The sequence below is a fragment of the Epinephelus lanceolatus genome, chromosome 5 (genome assembly GCF_041903045.1).
Source record: "Epinephelus lanceolatus isolate andai-2023 chromosome 5, ASM4190304v1, whole genome shotgun sequence".
NCBI lineage: Eukaryota > Metazoa > Chordata > Actinopteri > Perciformes > Serranidae > Epinephelus > Epinephelus lanceolatus.
This window is the reverse complement of record NC_135738.1, coordinates 34,740,073-34,756,833: the sequence shown is the minus strand read 5'-3', so window position 1 is coordinate 34,756,833 and position 16,761 is coordinate 34,740,073. Positions and strand designations below refer to the sequence as shown.

The 16,761-nt window shown below is 44.3% G+C and overlaps 1 long non-coding RNA gene across 1 annotated transcript; it reads right to left on the bottom strand.

Moving 5' to 3' along the window:
- Positions 1 to 5,984: 5,984 nt before the first annotated feature.
- On the bottom strand, positions 5,985 to 7,952 carry LOC117261950 (uncharacterized). The gene is made up of 4 exons (XR_004502084.2): positions 7,825 to 7,952; positions 6,593 to 6,655; positions 6,441 to 6,505; positions 5,985 to 6,188 (listed from the first exon to the last, which is right to left on the bottom strand). It is a non-coding gene; the product is annotated as an uncharacterized LOC117261950 (long non-coding RNA).
- Positions 7,953 to 16,761: the final 8,809 nt, after the last annotated feature.

Sequence of the window (16,761 nt, the reverse complement as noted above, 5' to 3'; positions counted from 1 at the left end):
ACCAAAACTGCCGTGTTCGACATACAAATCACGCGCTGACACCCATGACCTAATTCCAACAGGAAGTGAGCTATTGGCCCTTTCAAAGTAAGATTTCGCCTCAAACATGCTCTTAAAAAAAAACATCTCCTCCTTATTGTATCGGCTTTAAAGACACACACATGCCACCTCAACTGCTGCTAAACAGATCTTCTGTACAACTTTATCAACGGTTTGGGAATGGGAAGAACTTGTTCGAGGAGTTAAATCTCCACTAAAACAGGTCTCTTCTCTGTGTTCTGTCTCTGTCTGTCTCTGCTCTTCTGCCAGGTGCACCTACTTCATCACCATGGCAACCGCTGTCACACACAAACTCACAGAAACATGATGTCTGTGCGTGTCTACATCTTACATGCAGACATGACAGGGGCAGCATCTCCATTTTAACCTTTCAGGTGCCAGAGTTTATTGAGGAAAATATTCCATTTTCATTCCAACATTTCAAAAGGCTGTGGCTTGAAAGTGGTGAGAGATAAAGGCATACTGTAAATGACAAAACTATTCATCATGACCCAAAGTTTGTGATAGGAGTAAATTGACTCATCTAATTTGCATATTGTGGCGTCACTAGCCAGCAGCCATATTGGATTTCATAAATCTCAGTAAAACAACATTCATTCATTCATCTTCTAACCGCTTCATCCTCTTGAGGGTCGCGGGGGGGCTGGAGCCTATCCCAGCTGACATCGGGCGAGAGGCAGGGTACACCCTGGACAGGTCGCCAGACTATCGCAGGGCTGACACATAGAGACAAACAACCATTCACGCTCACATTCACACCTATGGACAATTTAGAGTTACCAATTAACCTAGTCCCCAATCTGCATGTCTTTGGACTGTGGGAGGAAGCCGGAGTGCCCGGAGAGAGTAAAACAACATTTTGAACATATTTACACAGTAGAATTGTTTTGTTTTATGTTGTTTTTGTCGTCTCATCCTCAACATAAAGGAACAGGAATCAGATGGGAGTAAATTAACTCATCTAATTTGCATATTGTGGCGTCACTAGGCGGCGGCCATATTGGATTTCATAAATCTCAGTAAAACAACATTTTGAACATATTTACACAGTAGATTTCTTTTGTTTTGTGCTGTTTTTGTCATCTCATCCTCAAAATAAAGGAAGAGGAATCTGATGGAAAGAAATTCGCTCATCTAATTTGCATATTGTGACATCACTTATCCATACCTACAGCTACAGAAAGCATTCCAACATCAAAACGTTCAGCTCTGTAAGGATTTTCTGATGTTTGTGGCAATATGTTTGATATTTCTAAATAATTCACAGTGACGACATATGCTGGGGGCCGAAACTGGCGCGAGTGTGAGGTCCCGCCAAACGCTGCTTGCAGCTTTAATTATTATTATCATTGATCTGTTGTTATTGATATTAAACGTGTGTTGTGAGTAGAGGAGTGAGCTCTTGAGTGGGGAGTGAGGTGGCTCTTAAAAGAGCCGTTGTGGTTTGTGGAGCAGCAGCAGAGAATTTAAGCTCTCTCTCCGCGGATGCGACGGGCTCAGCACCGCCTGAAGGAGCGACCCACCGCCCGAGACTCTGTTGGTTATTGGCTGGAAATCCTTTCAAAAGGTCCGCCAAAATTCAGGCTGGGCCGCCCTCTGCTGCGCTGCTGAAGCCTCTTTTCTGGTTGGTCTGGCAGGAACGTTGGTTATGTTAACCCCAGATTCTATGAGTGTAGGCGTAGCTGTCGCTATTGGGTTAAGGGCGAAGCTGATGTGGTCAGTGCCCCACTGTGTCACCACAGTCCACAAGTACTTAAACACACACCAGTTCTCAACCCGTTAGTGCAGAGCACAATAAAACAAGAAGACATAAGCCATGCTGTGTTTCCCCTCTGCTCTCGCCCTGTGTGAATGATCAGAGTGAAAAACATCACACTCATTCACCTGGCACACCTGCTGCTGTGGAGAGTGGGGACGATAATTACGCACTGTAAAAAGTCTCAAACGCGAGCAGAGCAGGTGATGAGAGGGCGAAACGGCTCACTAACCCATGATGACGTGAGCGAAGGAGGATACACATGGCGGATACGTGCGCATTTAACACACAGTGAACTTATGTTGGGAGAGCACGCAGGGACGACCGTTACGCATTGTGGCAGTCCCAGAGACTCGTACACATAAGTTTAAAGAGAGACTGAACATTTTTGCCAGCTTGTAGCACATATAACGGCTCTCTACCAGGTGACTGTGTGTGCGTAACGCGCTCAGAGCTGACAGTGTGTCATTAATCGTTGAGCACGTAAGTAGAACCGAATAAAAGGACACAGTGAAGGCCATGATGCTGCTGCACAAATGTCTGCCACTGCCATCCCTCTGAGGAGAGCTGAGGAGGAGGACAAAGCCCTCGTAGAGTGCGCACGAATACCCGGCGGGGGATCCACTCCCGCTGCAGCATAAGCCTGTGTGATAGCGTCACACAGCCAGTGGGCTAAGCGCTGTTTCGTGAGGGGTTTTCCCTGTGAATGCTCTCTGTAATGTACAAACAGCTGCTGTGTCTGTCTGAGGCTCGCTGTGCTCGTCACGTAATGAGACAGAGCGCGCACTGGGCAGAGTCGGTGTGATGTTTCTTCTCTCTCACTCCTGTGGGGAGGAGGGAAGAAACCTTCCAGTGAAATAACTCTCGACCTAAAATAACTGGTTATGATTTTAGGCATGAATGTGGGATTCGGTCTCAGAGTAGCTGCGCTCCCGTCATCTCTGATAACGAGACAAGACGGGGAGGCTGAGAGTGCACATAAATCACTCACTCTCTTAGCCGAAGTCAGGGCTAAGAGAAGCGCTGTCTTCAATGACAGTAGTCTGAGAGAGATTTGTGACAGAGGCTCGAAGGGAGGTTCTCCCAAAGCGCGTAACACCAGGGGTAAATCCCACTGTGGTGCCAAAGGGCGTGTGACAGGTCTCTGTCATATGATTCCTTTCAAAAAGCGCTTAACCAGCGGGTGCGCAAAAACGGATCTCTCTCCATAGCCTTCATGACAGGATGAAATGGCGGCAGCATACGTTTTAACCATAGATAGAGCCAATTTTCTATCTACTAGCAACTGGAGAAAAGTTAACACCTGGGGCAGAGGGCACGATGTGGGGTCAGAGCCGAATGCGAGCTGAATGTGCGCCAAAAGGCGAGGAATCAGGGAGACCGGGGGAAAGCGTAAAGTAGAGCTTTGGGCCATGGTTGGTGAGAGAAGGCATCCACTCCCGGCAGAGGGTCGTCTCGTGCGCTCATGAACCATAGCGCGCACTGTGCGTCTTCTCATGAGGCGAACAGATCCACATCTGCTCTCCCGAACCTGTTCCACAGCATCTGAGTGAATGTGGGATTCAACTTCCACTCGTTTTGAGAGGGACCCCTGCGTGACCCGAGGTCCGCGACTCGGTTAGGTTTGCCTGGAATGTAAACCGCTCTGACGGAGCGCAGGTTCGCGTGACACCACAGCAGGAGGCTTCTGGCTATTTCCAGCAGCTGAGCTGAGCGAACGCCGCCCTGGCGATTTATACGCCGCTGTTGTCATGTTGTCTGTTCTCATCACTACATGTTTGTCTTTAAACAGTGGAGCAAAGTGTTTCAGCACTGGACAGCTCCAGGCAGTTTATGTGGAGGGATGGTGGCTCTGGCCATTTCCCTCCTACCACACGAGACACGAGACACATTCCTCCCCATCCGAAGAGAGATGCGTCTGTGAACACTGAGATGTGTGACGTAGCTCTCCCGAGGGGAACCCCCGCTGACAGAACACGAGGGGTTTTCCAATGTGTCAGGTCCGACTGCAGGGAGGGAGGAACAGTTATCATGCGTCTTTTGTGACGTATCGGATCGAGGCGAAGACAGCTGTACCACCTCTGGAGTTTCTCATGTGAAGAAGACCCAGAGGAACCACCACATGACTGGCTGACATCATACCCAGCAGGCGCATCACAGACAGAGCCGTTACCACCTTGCGAGGTGCGATGCGTGACAGGAGAGAGCTGAGTGTTTTTAACCTGGCTAGTTTCGCTCTCATGATGGAGGAATCCAGATGCACTCCCAGGTAAATTGTCGACTGGGAGGGGAGGGGAGAGCACTTCTGCCAGTTTATGGCAAAACCCAGCAAACACAGATGTTTGACGAGCTCCACTGTGTGGAGCGCTGCGCTCTCCCTGGATGACGTCATCACCATCAGGTCGTCCAGGTAAAATAAAACCCTGATGCCTCTCCTGCGTAATGGCTCCAGGGCTGTTTCCACGCATTTGGAGAAAGTGCGGGGAGCCAGAGAATAACCGAAAGGCAGCCGGTTGTACTGATACTGAACTCCTCTGAAGGAGAAACGAAGGAATTTCCTGTGCCTGGGGATGACGGGCACATGAAAATAAGCGTCTTTTAGGTTGATGGATGTGAACCAATCGCCGGGACGCACACACTCCAGGTTAACATGTGAAACGGTCTCTCCATTGTGGATTTGTTGAAGAGAGATAGGTCGAGAACCGGTGTCATTCCGCCTGTTTTCTTCGGCATTAGGAAGTAACGGGAGTAATAACCCTCGTTCTCCTCGCATAGGGCAACTCGGGAAATAGCCCCTTTTTCCAGGAGCTCCGACAACTCTGTCATCAGAGCAGCTATCTCTCCCACTGAGCAATTTCCCGTCTAATATAAGTCTAAAAGACATCTAAATGGTGCATAGCCGTCTAGACTAAAATAAGTTTAAATTTGGTGCAAAAGTGATAGAACAGTAGCCGTCTAAATTTCACCCAGTCGTTTTTTCAACGTCATTTCAACTGGCATTATGTTTAAATATATACGTTTAGATGACGTTGAAAAAACGGCTTAGACGGCTACTATTCTTTCACTTTTGCACCAAATTTAAACTTGTTTTAGCCTAGACGGTTAATAGACATCTATTTAGACGGCTACTATTCAAGAGTAGTAGTGGTCTAAATCTCACCTAGCCGTTTTTTCAGCGTCATCTAAATGTAGGCTATATATTTAAACATCTAGCCTACCCGTTGAAATGGTGTTGATAAAACGGCTAGGTGAGATTTAAACGGCTACTAGTCTTTCACTTTTGCACCAAATTTAAACTTATTTTAGCCTTCACAGTTAATAGACGCTTTTTAGACGGCCATCTCAATTTTAGAAAGTATTTATTAATATCTTCCAAAGACATATATCAAGCTTTCGTGTAGCCTAACAGCCTGCCAAAACAAAATACAGGTCATAGCTTGTTCAAAGTTTACAAAAATTGAAGGGACAACAATTTTACCTGGGCAGCTTTGACCAGAAGAATCTTCCCCAAACAGTCCTTACCTGGATGCAATAGGCCTTTAACAGAATGTTTAGACTGGTCATTTCTACATTGGTTTCAAAAAGGTAGCTGTGTTGGTACAGTAGTCCATGAGAAATATGTATTTTTTGTAATTAGTACTATTGTCATTTCTGCTTATTACTTTGGTGTCTTACTGGATCTTGTGAACAAATTAACAGTGAAACAGTAATATCATGCTTTTCTTGTGTTTTACATACTCCACCAAACATTCAATGGAAGGACTATTAATAGTAATTGCTAACACTCTTTCATGCTAAATGGGCCATTGTACTTGTAACTGAAAAGATTTTCAAAACTTAGGGAAGATGTTTGTTTTAAGGCATAATTAAGTCCAAAATCCCATCATTATCTATTGGGGAGATAACCAGAGGCAAAACTGAAAATTAGTCTTTCCAATACATTATTTCATTTGGTGGAAAGAAATTAAGCTGAAATGATTAATTTGTAAGGTGTAAAATATTTCAGTAACGTTTTTTAATAAAGCAGCAGTTTAGTTTTATTTTCAGTCAGTTGACTAACCGATTAATCACTGCAGCTCAAAAACAAAAAAAATATACTGGTACATTTTTATGAAATAGTGTTAAACTTAAGTAAATGGGCATGATGGGAAACAACACAAAACAACATGATTCCCAATTAATAGTAACCTGCTGCCAAACTCAAACTTTAACAATGAGACAGATGGTTAACAGAGATCATCGCCTCTTATTGCAGAGGTTTTCTTTTTGTATCCTCCACCACCACTTCAAGCCGGAGGATGTTTAAAATGATCAGCCATGGCTTTATTGATGTCCTGCTCTGTGGCCCCTTCGAATAGCATTGTTACAGCTTCTGAAATGAAAACATAAAGATACAAATTACCTTTTAGATTGAGTGGCAATTGCAGAGGTGATGAAGTCTAGACAAGATGTTTCAGTTAACACTGTACGTCTTGTCAATGATGCGTGTTCATTGTGACACAATCTGGGTGGGGCCAAAGCATCTTTCCCAATTTAAAAAGTGATCCATGTCCTCATTATTAGACTGTATGATAGGAAGTCAGGTTTCAAAATTATAAAATTATCCTTTCATCAGTACTTGTACCTATCTAGGATTCTTTTGGTGCAGTTCCGCACATCCTCCCCTCCAACATGAGACAGCCGGGAGATCTGCATGACATTATAAATAATAAAGTTACATTTATTTTCACATTGGGTAATAAAAGTATTTATAGCACTTTTCCTTATTGAAATTACCATTGCTGTTCGGAACAAGGGTTCTTCTAATCGTTTCTCAACTTCCAGGAAGTGCTCCTCAGTCTGGATTAACACAGGGGGATCAAAATAAAATAAATAAATAAAATAAAAATCAACCAAAAATCAGCCAGCCACCCTCCTCCTCTGACAAGTTAAGAACAGTCCCTAAAGTGCGGTGAGGTTTGTGGAAATGTGAAGGACTTGTTTCTCCTCTGACACGTCACATATCTGTGTGCCGCCACGGCTCGGCTGTTCAGGTACTACTGGGCAGTCATGACACCAACTTATTCACCTGGAGCCGGGCTTCTCGGTTGCCGGTAAACTGCGCTATCTTGCGGTGACCATAGCGCTCCACCATATTCCTGTCTGTGACCCCAGTTCAACCCACAACCGGCAGGATTCGTCTTTTATTTCTGCTGCTGGTTGAAATCTGTACTTGCACAGCGTGCTCCTGAATAATTTCTTTTGCTTGCACAAAACTATTTTTAGTCGCAAATGCGAGTAAAATGCTAGCACCTTAGAGCTCTGTGGAAAACAAATCACTGTAGCATATATAAACAAATCTAGCCTACAAGTAAAAATAAATTAATAATAATTTTAAGTGCTTAAAGATACTCAATAGCTCAGCTAATACCTGAAATGTCACTGGAAAACAAACCACTACAGCAGAATATTGAGTGCCAGGTGGCCAGCGCGTACCGTTATTGGACGGCGCATGGACACTCACCCTCTTGTAAATGGACTTTGAACTTATCCCACAGTAGTAGTGGTGCCGTGAGGTACCGTAGTACTACGGTTCTCCAACATGATGGTATCATATGTACCATGGTGTTTAAGTACCGTGGTCTACCGTTGGTACCAGTATAGCGTGCAACACTACATGTACAGTGCATATAACTCCCAAATCGTCGAGTATTAACATCTCCCCCGGGAGATGTTAATACTCAAATTAGCTTACAGCTAGTTCCAACTTCCAACGCTTCCAACTTTAGCGATAGGTTTTCACATCCAATACGACACAAACCGAAACAAAGGCTGCAGAAAAAATATTCGACTGTGTCAGTAACATTAATCAAAATCCCCAGACTCTCTGTGTCAAACCGCACTCATAAACCCCACTCATTTACTTCAAAATTTAACCACGGCCACAGACCGCTAACGCTAAATTAACTAAGGCCCTGTTAGCTTAGTTAGCTGCAACACCCAAGATAAATATCAAAAGCAAAGAACACCTTATCAAAATTGCTACTTCTTCTTTGTCTCCTTCTTCTTCGCCGTCCTCACCGCTGTCTTTACTGTGACAATAAAACTTTTTCCTTTCTCCAACTTGACCTTTCCAACTTTGCAAACTGTGGTCTCAACCAGTCTCAACCAGACCACAGAAACAATTGACGCATGCGCAGTGTGTTTATGCAATGTTGACTGATCTATGGCGTGTTACTACCCCCTACTGATGAAAATACAGAAATACATGCTGTTGTTTAAAAAATAATGCTGGGATGTCAACCGCACGGCAGTGTATCATTTGTTTTAAAAATGTTTTAAAGATGATCATATATGATCATAAAAAAACTGGGCTAGATAGTGCCCTCTTTTAGACCAAGCAGCTATGTAAAGGCTAGATATAACCCACTTTTACACCAAGCTTGGTCTTAAAGCGGGCTATATCTTTCCCATTATGCAGGGGTGGGTAGTAACGTGTTACAAGTAACGCACGTGAGTAAAAAAGTAGTTTTTTTGAGGAACAAGTACTTTTTAAGTTCCTTTTTTAAAACTGTACTTCTGCTCTTACTCAAGTATATTTTTGAGCCAGTAATCTTCTTACTTCACTACATTTGCCATTTACCTTCATTACAACTACCATATATTTCCAAATAGTCGCCCGGTGGCAAATAGCCACCGGGCACCTAATAGCCGCTGGGGGTTTGGCACATGACTCGTGCTACGGATGGACGGACGGACGGACAGCCACGTATCTAAAACAGGTAATACATCTGGCTACATCGTTCCCACATCAAATATCCGTGATTGCCTTGACCCGCATGCGTAAAAGCGCACACAGTCCGTGTCCTCTCACTGCAGATGCTGTGATTTGATGGCCGGTACTCATTGTAGCCCACTCTTATAAGACCCAATAATAATAATAATAAGAAGAAGAAGAAGAAGAAGAAACTGTGGACCTATATGCCATGCCTTTTAATAAAATTACCAGAGGAGTTCGCTGAAAAACAGGTAAAGTCAGCCTGAATTAGGTGAAAATCGCTGACATGGGCATGGGAAATACGGCTTCTACAGGCTCGCTATAGCTTACTGTCAGGACTCAAGGACCAGAATCCGGGATGGTGGACCGTCGGAATGCTGATATTTCGGTGTGGCGGCCTGTAACTGTTGGTTAAATGGCCCGTTCGGATAACTGGGGCTTTACTGGTATAATGCAATAGCACCACCCACCGGTGAAACCCGTGTACATGGAAAAAAATGGCCGGAGCCAGGTCGAAATGAAGAGCTTCTTTTTGTTTGAAAAGAGCCAACTAAGTTAGCATGTTAGAGATTTATGCACTTATAATCCCAGTTTAGGACATATTTCTTACAAAACAAGGGAGAGATGGGATTTTCATTTTGTTACTGTTATGGTCATTTGTAAAATAGTCCACCTGACACCTGGTGATCTGGCAGGAAAGACCTGTTATACCTTTACAAACACATTTTGGCAACATGTAAAGATGGAACTTGGGAACATTATAGTGCTATTGTTTACCATATAATGAATGGTTTCTTATTTTATTGGATTTTAATTATTTTGTTCACAGCGAAAAAGATGTAGAAAAGACAAAGAAGTTGGGATGTCATTTCTGTTTTTAAAGCAAGGTCATCCACTCAAATTACAGATAGGGAAATGGAGAAAGAAGAGGTTAGGTGAGGAAAAGAGGGGTAGGGTGAAGGAGATGGAGAGTGGAAGATTGGTACCTGCTTCATTAAAAAAAGTTTTATCAAGTGCTGTTTTTTCATTATTTTGCACTTGTCCGCACACCCTAAAAAAATATTCAAATGTAAAGTAACTTGTACTTGAGTAAATCATTAACCAGGTACTTTTTACTTTTATTTGAGTAGGTTTCTCAAATAGTAATTTTACTTCTACTTGAGTATTTTTTTTTATGGCAGTAATTGTACTTTTACTTGAGTACAGATTTTCAGTACTCTACCCACCCCTGCCATTATGTCAAGTGGGATATATTTAGCCTTGACATAGCTGGACAGTTTCGGAACCATCCAGAAATGGCAATTTAAAATTATTTTAGCACAATATGGAGTTCAGTTGCACATCTTAGATATTTACAGTTGTTTGATGTATAAATATGTGACAAATTAATTAAATTGCTTGGTCTAAAAGTGGGCTATATCTAGCCCACTTTTTATGATCACATAAGTGGGCTAGATATAGCCCACTTTTAGATCAAGCAGCTATGTAAAAGCTATAAATTAGGCTGACGTCGTCTTTTGCCCGGACATGTCCACTTTTCACGTCCCGTCCGGGGCGTCCGGGGGGGGTTATAAACTGATGATAATGTCCGGTTTTCCGTGTGTTTGTGTGTTACAGTGCGGCACGGACCGCATATTCCTGCCGAACCTGAACCGAGCCCGACATTATTTAATGACCAAAGCACTGAGTTTGTATCACACAGTTGTTATGGTTACAGGCTATTTAACAGGTCGGGCGTGCGCCATGGGTGCTCAGCATAGAGGGAGACCTCCGTGTTTGAGAAGGGAGCGAGAGGCGGGAGGTCCGACGCTTCTAGCGAGAGGAGATGGAGACATAAAACAAAATAAGATAAAATAGGAAAAACCTGTCTCCCTCTTTTATTTTATTTTCAGCGTTTAATCAAGGCGGAGGTGGGCGGCTGGAGGTCCGAGACTTCCAGACAGGGGAGAGGTAGAAACAAACAGCCAATGTGTGTCTGTGTGTGTTATGTTCAGGTGTTGTCACGTAAATAACAGTGCCCAAGCAATAAACAGGACAGACAATAGGATTTTATTTATTTTTACACTATATTTTCACTGAAAGCTGACCGAATCCGACCCGACCCCGAATACAATTTATATAGCTATAACGGGTCGGACCGGGTTTGGTCAAAAATGTAGCTCTACATTTTTGACCTCGGATCGCCACACTCTAGTGTGTGTATGTCCCCTATAGAGGCCTATCTGAATTTCTGTCTTTGAGAGATATTATTTTGTAATAAAACTGAATTTTCTATCCATACATATAAATTTTAAATATATTAAAATTATAAGGCATCTTTGAGTAAACTGCGAGCATCATTTAAGTAGTCGTGTCCGGCCGAGTGTCCTCTTTTTTGGAAATCAAAATATGGTCACCCTACTATAAATAGCTACCTTTTAGTCCAATTGCTTGGTCTAAAAGTGGGCTACATCTAACCCACTTTTGTGGATATAAAAGTGGGATAGATTTAGCCCACTTTTAGACCAAGCTGCTATGTCAAGGCTAGATATAGCCCACTTTTAGACCAAGCAATTGGTCTATTGGGTGATATATAGCCTTGACATAGCTGGACAGATTCATAGCCATCCAGAAATAGCCTAATTCAAATTATTTTAGCACAATATGGACTCCAGCTGCACATTCGGAGAACTGGAGAGTGTAATTAATCTTTCCATCCATTCGTTCATGGAAAGCAAATTTCGCCACACCGAGCAGCGCTCTGAAAGCAGGCATGCAAACCTCTGTGGAGCCTCTGTGGACATTTCTGACAGCTATCGTAACGCCCTCACCGCCGCTGCGTGGAATGAGTGACCGCTCGGCACAGCCCATGGGAGGGCAGGGATGAAAGGGCTGCATCGGAGGATGTGTGACAATGTGTGGGTCGACATCCGCACACCCAGACTCTGAGTCTGTTTCATGCCATGGCGAAAAACCTCCACTAACTCGCACTGATGGGTGTGAGGTAGGGAGGCCGCAGAGAGGCGGATAGTGTGTAGGTTGTTGTGCACACTTGGGAAGAGAAATGATACTCGAAAACGTGAGAGTGAATGTGAGCATATGTGTGCACGCGCATGCGCAGTGGAGGTAGCATGTGTGTGGGGGACATGTGCCTCGGTAAAAACAGACGCTGAATACTCAGTGGAGACAAAAGCGAATTGTTTGAAAGGAAACTGCTCTTCAGTGACAGATGAGTGGCTCTTAAAACAAAGAAAAACACACTTCCCCCGTGACCCATCAGGACCACTGCTGCTTGTGAGGTGGCTCAGCTGGTGGGTTGGACCAGGTGCAGGCAGCGCGCCGGCCCTTGGCAGGGTGACAGCGTGGAGAAGCCGTGGCTGGAGGAGGGTGCCGAGGCGGAGGAGGAGGTTGAGCGGTAGCGGACCGAGGCGTAGCCGCAGCACTGGCTGTGGGGCGCCTCTGTCTGGAGCGTGCGTCCCGGCGATCGTGCCAGGTGCCTTGGGGTCGCGGCGCAGCTCTGCTCCATGAGGTGTGTCTCCTCACTCTGTCAGCTTCCTCAGAAGCATTCTGGAGGTGCGCGATGGCGCTCTGGAGGAGCGACCCAAACAGCCCATCGGAGCTGATGGGGCCGCTCAGAAGCTCCCCTCTGATCCGTGCCGGCAGCATCGTTTGCCACGCCATGATCCGAGCCTGCGCCACCGTCGTTGCCGTGGAGAGGGTCAGAATAGCTGACATAGCCTTCCCGATCTTTGTCGTCATCTCGGGAGGGAGCGCGCCGGGCTGTGCAGCCATAGCGGAGACAGCAGAGGAAAGCAGGGCGATGTTATTCGCGGCCGCTGCTGTCTGTGCTGCACATTGGTGCGCACGGTCAGTGAGGCAGGCGGTAACTTGGTCCCAGAGAGAAGGCGGCGTGGGTTTACGTCTGCCGAAAAAGGTGGCTTTTGGCAACAAAATGGTGGCTAGGCTGTCTTCAAGCTGTGGGACAGCAGGGAACACGTGTTCTGTATCTCCGTTCACCCTGGTGAAGAGGTCATAGCGAGCCACCGGCGCCTTCATTTTTCCGGGCTCGGAAAAAGCAGCATCGATGAATGACCGAAGCTCCGTCACGCGAGGCCACACAGGGAAACGCTTGGGCGCCGGCTCTGGGGCGTAGATGTCTCCTCCCAAGACGCCGCGACCCGGCACAGGTGGATCCGCTGGCACGGGGACACCCTTCAGGTCAGCAGCCATCTTGATGATGCTTGGAAGATCTTGGAGAAGCGCCTTGGCGAGAAGATGGCCGGCAGGCCGTGACGAGGCGGGAGATAGCCGCGTGAGCGGGGCTCCCCTCTCATCCCTGTCGTCGTCTAACTCCAGGTCTCCCAGCAAGGAGAGGGGAGAGCCGAGGGGGGGAGCCAGCCATGGAGGGAGATGAGTCATCGGACTCGTGCCCAGCACCGTGGACCTCTCCGGGGCCGGAGCGGTTGGGAAAAAAAAAATAACCGTTTCTTCTATCATGAAGCTAGCACAGTCAACCCAGCTGTCATCTTTTCCCCTCAGGGAGTAATAAAGTATATAAAAAAAAAAAATCTCCATCACTCTCTAGCTGTAGTGCTGCGATGGCATCAGCTCTGTAGCTCTTCCACAGGTAGGCGAGCGCAGAAAGCACACGCGGCCCGGGCGGTGAGCGATATCCCTGCGTGCTCGGGACCGAGGCACGTCTCGCAGTGGCGATGAAGTTCAAAGGGCATAATGCAACCGATCTGGCAGCTGGGGCACAAACGGACCACTCCGGCGGGGCGCTGAGTCTTGCTTGAAGACATGATTCCTTCCGCACTACGTGTAAATGCTGAAGAGAAAATGGGAGCAGATCTCTGGCCACGCATGTATTATATACCCTGTATGCGGACCTGAGAGAGGCAACTGCAGGGCATAGTGGCGTGAAATAAAATCTTCACGACTGCGCGTGCGCGCGGGGATAAACCCAATAGCGACAGCTCTTAGAGGGTGAAGCCTATACGAAATAGAACCGCCCCGCGCTCCATGGATAAACGTAAACGACAAAGTAACTTATTAAACATCGGTTGGTAGTTTAAATCGTAATAAGGGTCATTCCATGGAATCGGTGCCCTTTAGTGTCCCAAAGAGGTTATCAGTCATAAAAAGCTTAGAACAACTAAGAAACTCACATCTCACTTCACTCACATCACTCAAGTCCTGGCATCCCTGCACTGGCTCCCTGTTAATTTCAGGATCCAGCACAAGATTCTAACCATCACTTACAGAGCCCTCCATGGTCAAGCACCTGCATACTTGACGGATCTGGTGTCCTTTCACTGTCCTGTCAGGTCACTGCGGTCCGCTGAAGGCCACCTACTTACTGTCCCTCACGCAAGATTAAAGACGAAAGGTGATAGAGCCTTTAAGGCTGTTGCACCGAAATGGTGGAATGCACTACCTCATGAGCTGAGAGCGGCCTCTTCCGTGGACATTTTTAAAAAGCAGTTAAGAACACATCTGTTTAGGCATGCGTCCCATTAATTGTCCATTATCTCTGTATTTCGCTGCACTTTACTTTTTATTTGTTTTGTGTATTTTGCATTGTTTCCGTTATTGTATTTTTTGTATTTTATCTTGTGAAGCACTTTGTGAGTCCTCTCTGTGAGAAGTGCTATATAAATAAAATTTACTTACTTAAACATTTTTAATTTTTTAAATAACTTTGCTGTGTCTTTTGCCTGTAATATAACATAAAATTACAGCCAATTAAATAATATTTAAAATATTTAAAACGGCTTTATACTAATGAGAGTGAGTATTTTGGCCTGTCCCTCGCTATAATAGTTTTACTTCAGCAGGAATTTTAATTTGTAAATTGTGGGGGAAAAGTTTTTTCCCATTTACATATTGTTTTATGTAGACTATGAACTTATTGTTAAACAATGTATTTGGCATGAATAGATACTATTTTTTAAAATGTATGTAAATTTATCTGTGTCCCCCAATTTCATGTCAACCGTTTTATCCTCACCAAAATACACCTGTAAAATAATGGTACTTTCCAGAAATGCCATCAAAGTTGCATCGTCATTTAAACTAGATGCTAGCACCTCAAAGTTTCTCTCACTTCTGATGTACTATTTTTGATGGTTTACAATATTTGACAAGGGTGAGTTCTGTTATCATTTTTCAACATATAAATCAAAATAATTTCAAATTTCTGACAATATAATCAAAATCTACAAGTAGCCTAATAACCTTTCAAAGTACACAACATGTGCTTTTTGAACATTAGCATTTAGTTAGCAATGAGCAAATTTGATTAAAATGGTCAACCCTGTTACTTTTTTAGTGCAACAGGGATGACATAGATCAGGGTTTAGCCTAGTTTCCCTGTCTTTACAGATTAGCTCCATAAAATTAAAACATTTTTAAGGTTATGTGTGTATTAATAATGTTTACCCATATCATTTACTGAGGCTAGCATATTAGTATTGGTCACATTTTTAGTTGCTTTTTTAGTCACCCGGTGTTATGGGGGGGCATAGGGCGGCAATGCCTGGCCAATGGGCTTGGTTGTACACTGGCACAGGGCTACTCCTGTAATTTTGGAGAGATCTAGGTATTGAATATGCATGCCTTTTCGTAAATATTCTGTTAACTGATATGATTTGCAAACGAATATTGTGATTTCTTCTTCTCACGCTATGCCTATCTATTTTCATGTTTGGCAATCTTTTATGTCTGCCTGTTGGGACAAAAATATGAGTGTCATTTACACAGTTGTTTTATGATGGGTCAGCCATAATGACTTCTGAAATGCTTTTTTTTTTTGTAATGCAACCAACTTTGTTGAGATGGTGATGTTTTATCCAAGTCACGTTAAAAAGGCTGTTAATCTTCGTGAATGTCCGTGAATTGGTTGTAGCCTACTCTTGTATGTACCCCTATTGCATAAGCGATGTATTGCATTTCAAGTGTTGCCTGCGTCGCTTGCATTCAATGTGTTGACTATGAAAGGAATTGTGTTGCTCGCGTCGCTAGCGTCGCTTGCTTGCGTTGCGTGCGTCAACTATGAAACGGCCCTTAAGGTTGTGCGTAGACCCTACACACGTCGCTTATGCCCTTGTGAGCATTTTTACTTCTGCAGTGGTGTGTCTGTGTCAGTCTGCAGTTACACCTCCAAAACACTAGTCAGCAGCAGAGGTTTCTGTGAAAATTGCTGTAAAGTTTTGTTGATTCAAAACACACCCAAAACAAACATTAAACACCCATTAAACATGGCTTAATAGAGACAATTTCAAACACAAGTAGCCTACACAAATTGGCTTTACTATAACTTGCAGCATTCACAGACAAACACTTGTGTTAATCCAGACACATTTTCCCCACAAATACAACATGCTAACGTTATTAGCACAAGCCTATGGCATTTTACATTGTATAAATTAGCCTAGCAACTAGCAATCTTTTCATCTTCTCATATAAATCCAGGGACAATGGCAACATTTAACTAAGGTAATGGCACTCAATTTGGCTCCATTACAACTCACAAAGTTCACCGACAAAACAACTGTCCTGTGCTAAACACGTTTTTTAGATGAATACAACATGCTAACGTTATTAGCACACGCCTATGGCATTTTACATTGTATTGATTAGCCTAGCAGCCGGCGATCTTTCCTTCTTCTAGGCTATATAACACCAGGGACAACAGCAACATTCAACAAGGGTAACGGCACACAATCTGGCTCCATTACAACTCACAAGGTTCACCGACAAAACAACTGTCACACTAAACATGTTTTCCAAACAAATACAAAATGCTAACGTTATTAGCCTACGGCATTTTACATTGTATAAATTAGCCTAGCAACAGCGGAGATTTCCTCTTCTCATATGAAACCTTGATCAATCCCGAAGGATAAATCACACACAAGACTTCAAATGCTATTTTAATTGAGGCTTTACTGGCTTCACAATTTTTTGTTTCTTATCTGTGAACTAAAAGTAAATACAAGCTCAGTTTCCACTGAGGGAAATGGTGCCAGTAGCCTATTCAATGAGAGACAGTGAGGTCTGCGCAGTGAGGCAGACCTCACTGTCAGAATGCTATTCTGGGGGGAGGTGCACGTTAGGCTAAGGCGTAGGCTACAGCGTACGTCAATTCAATGCAGAACTATAAAATGGGTGTAAGAAGTAACGCAAAGTTGTTAGATGTACAATTTAC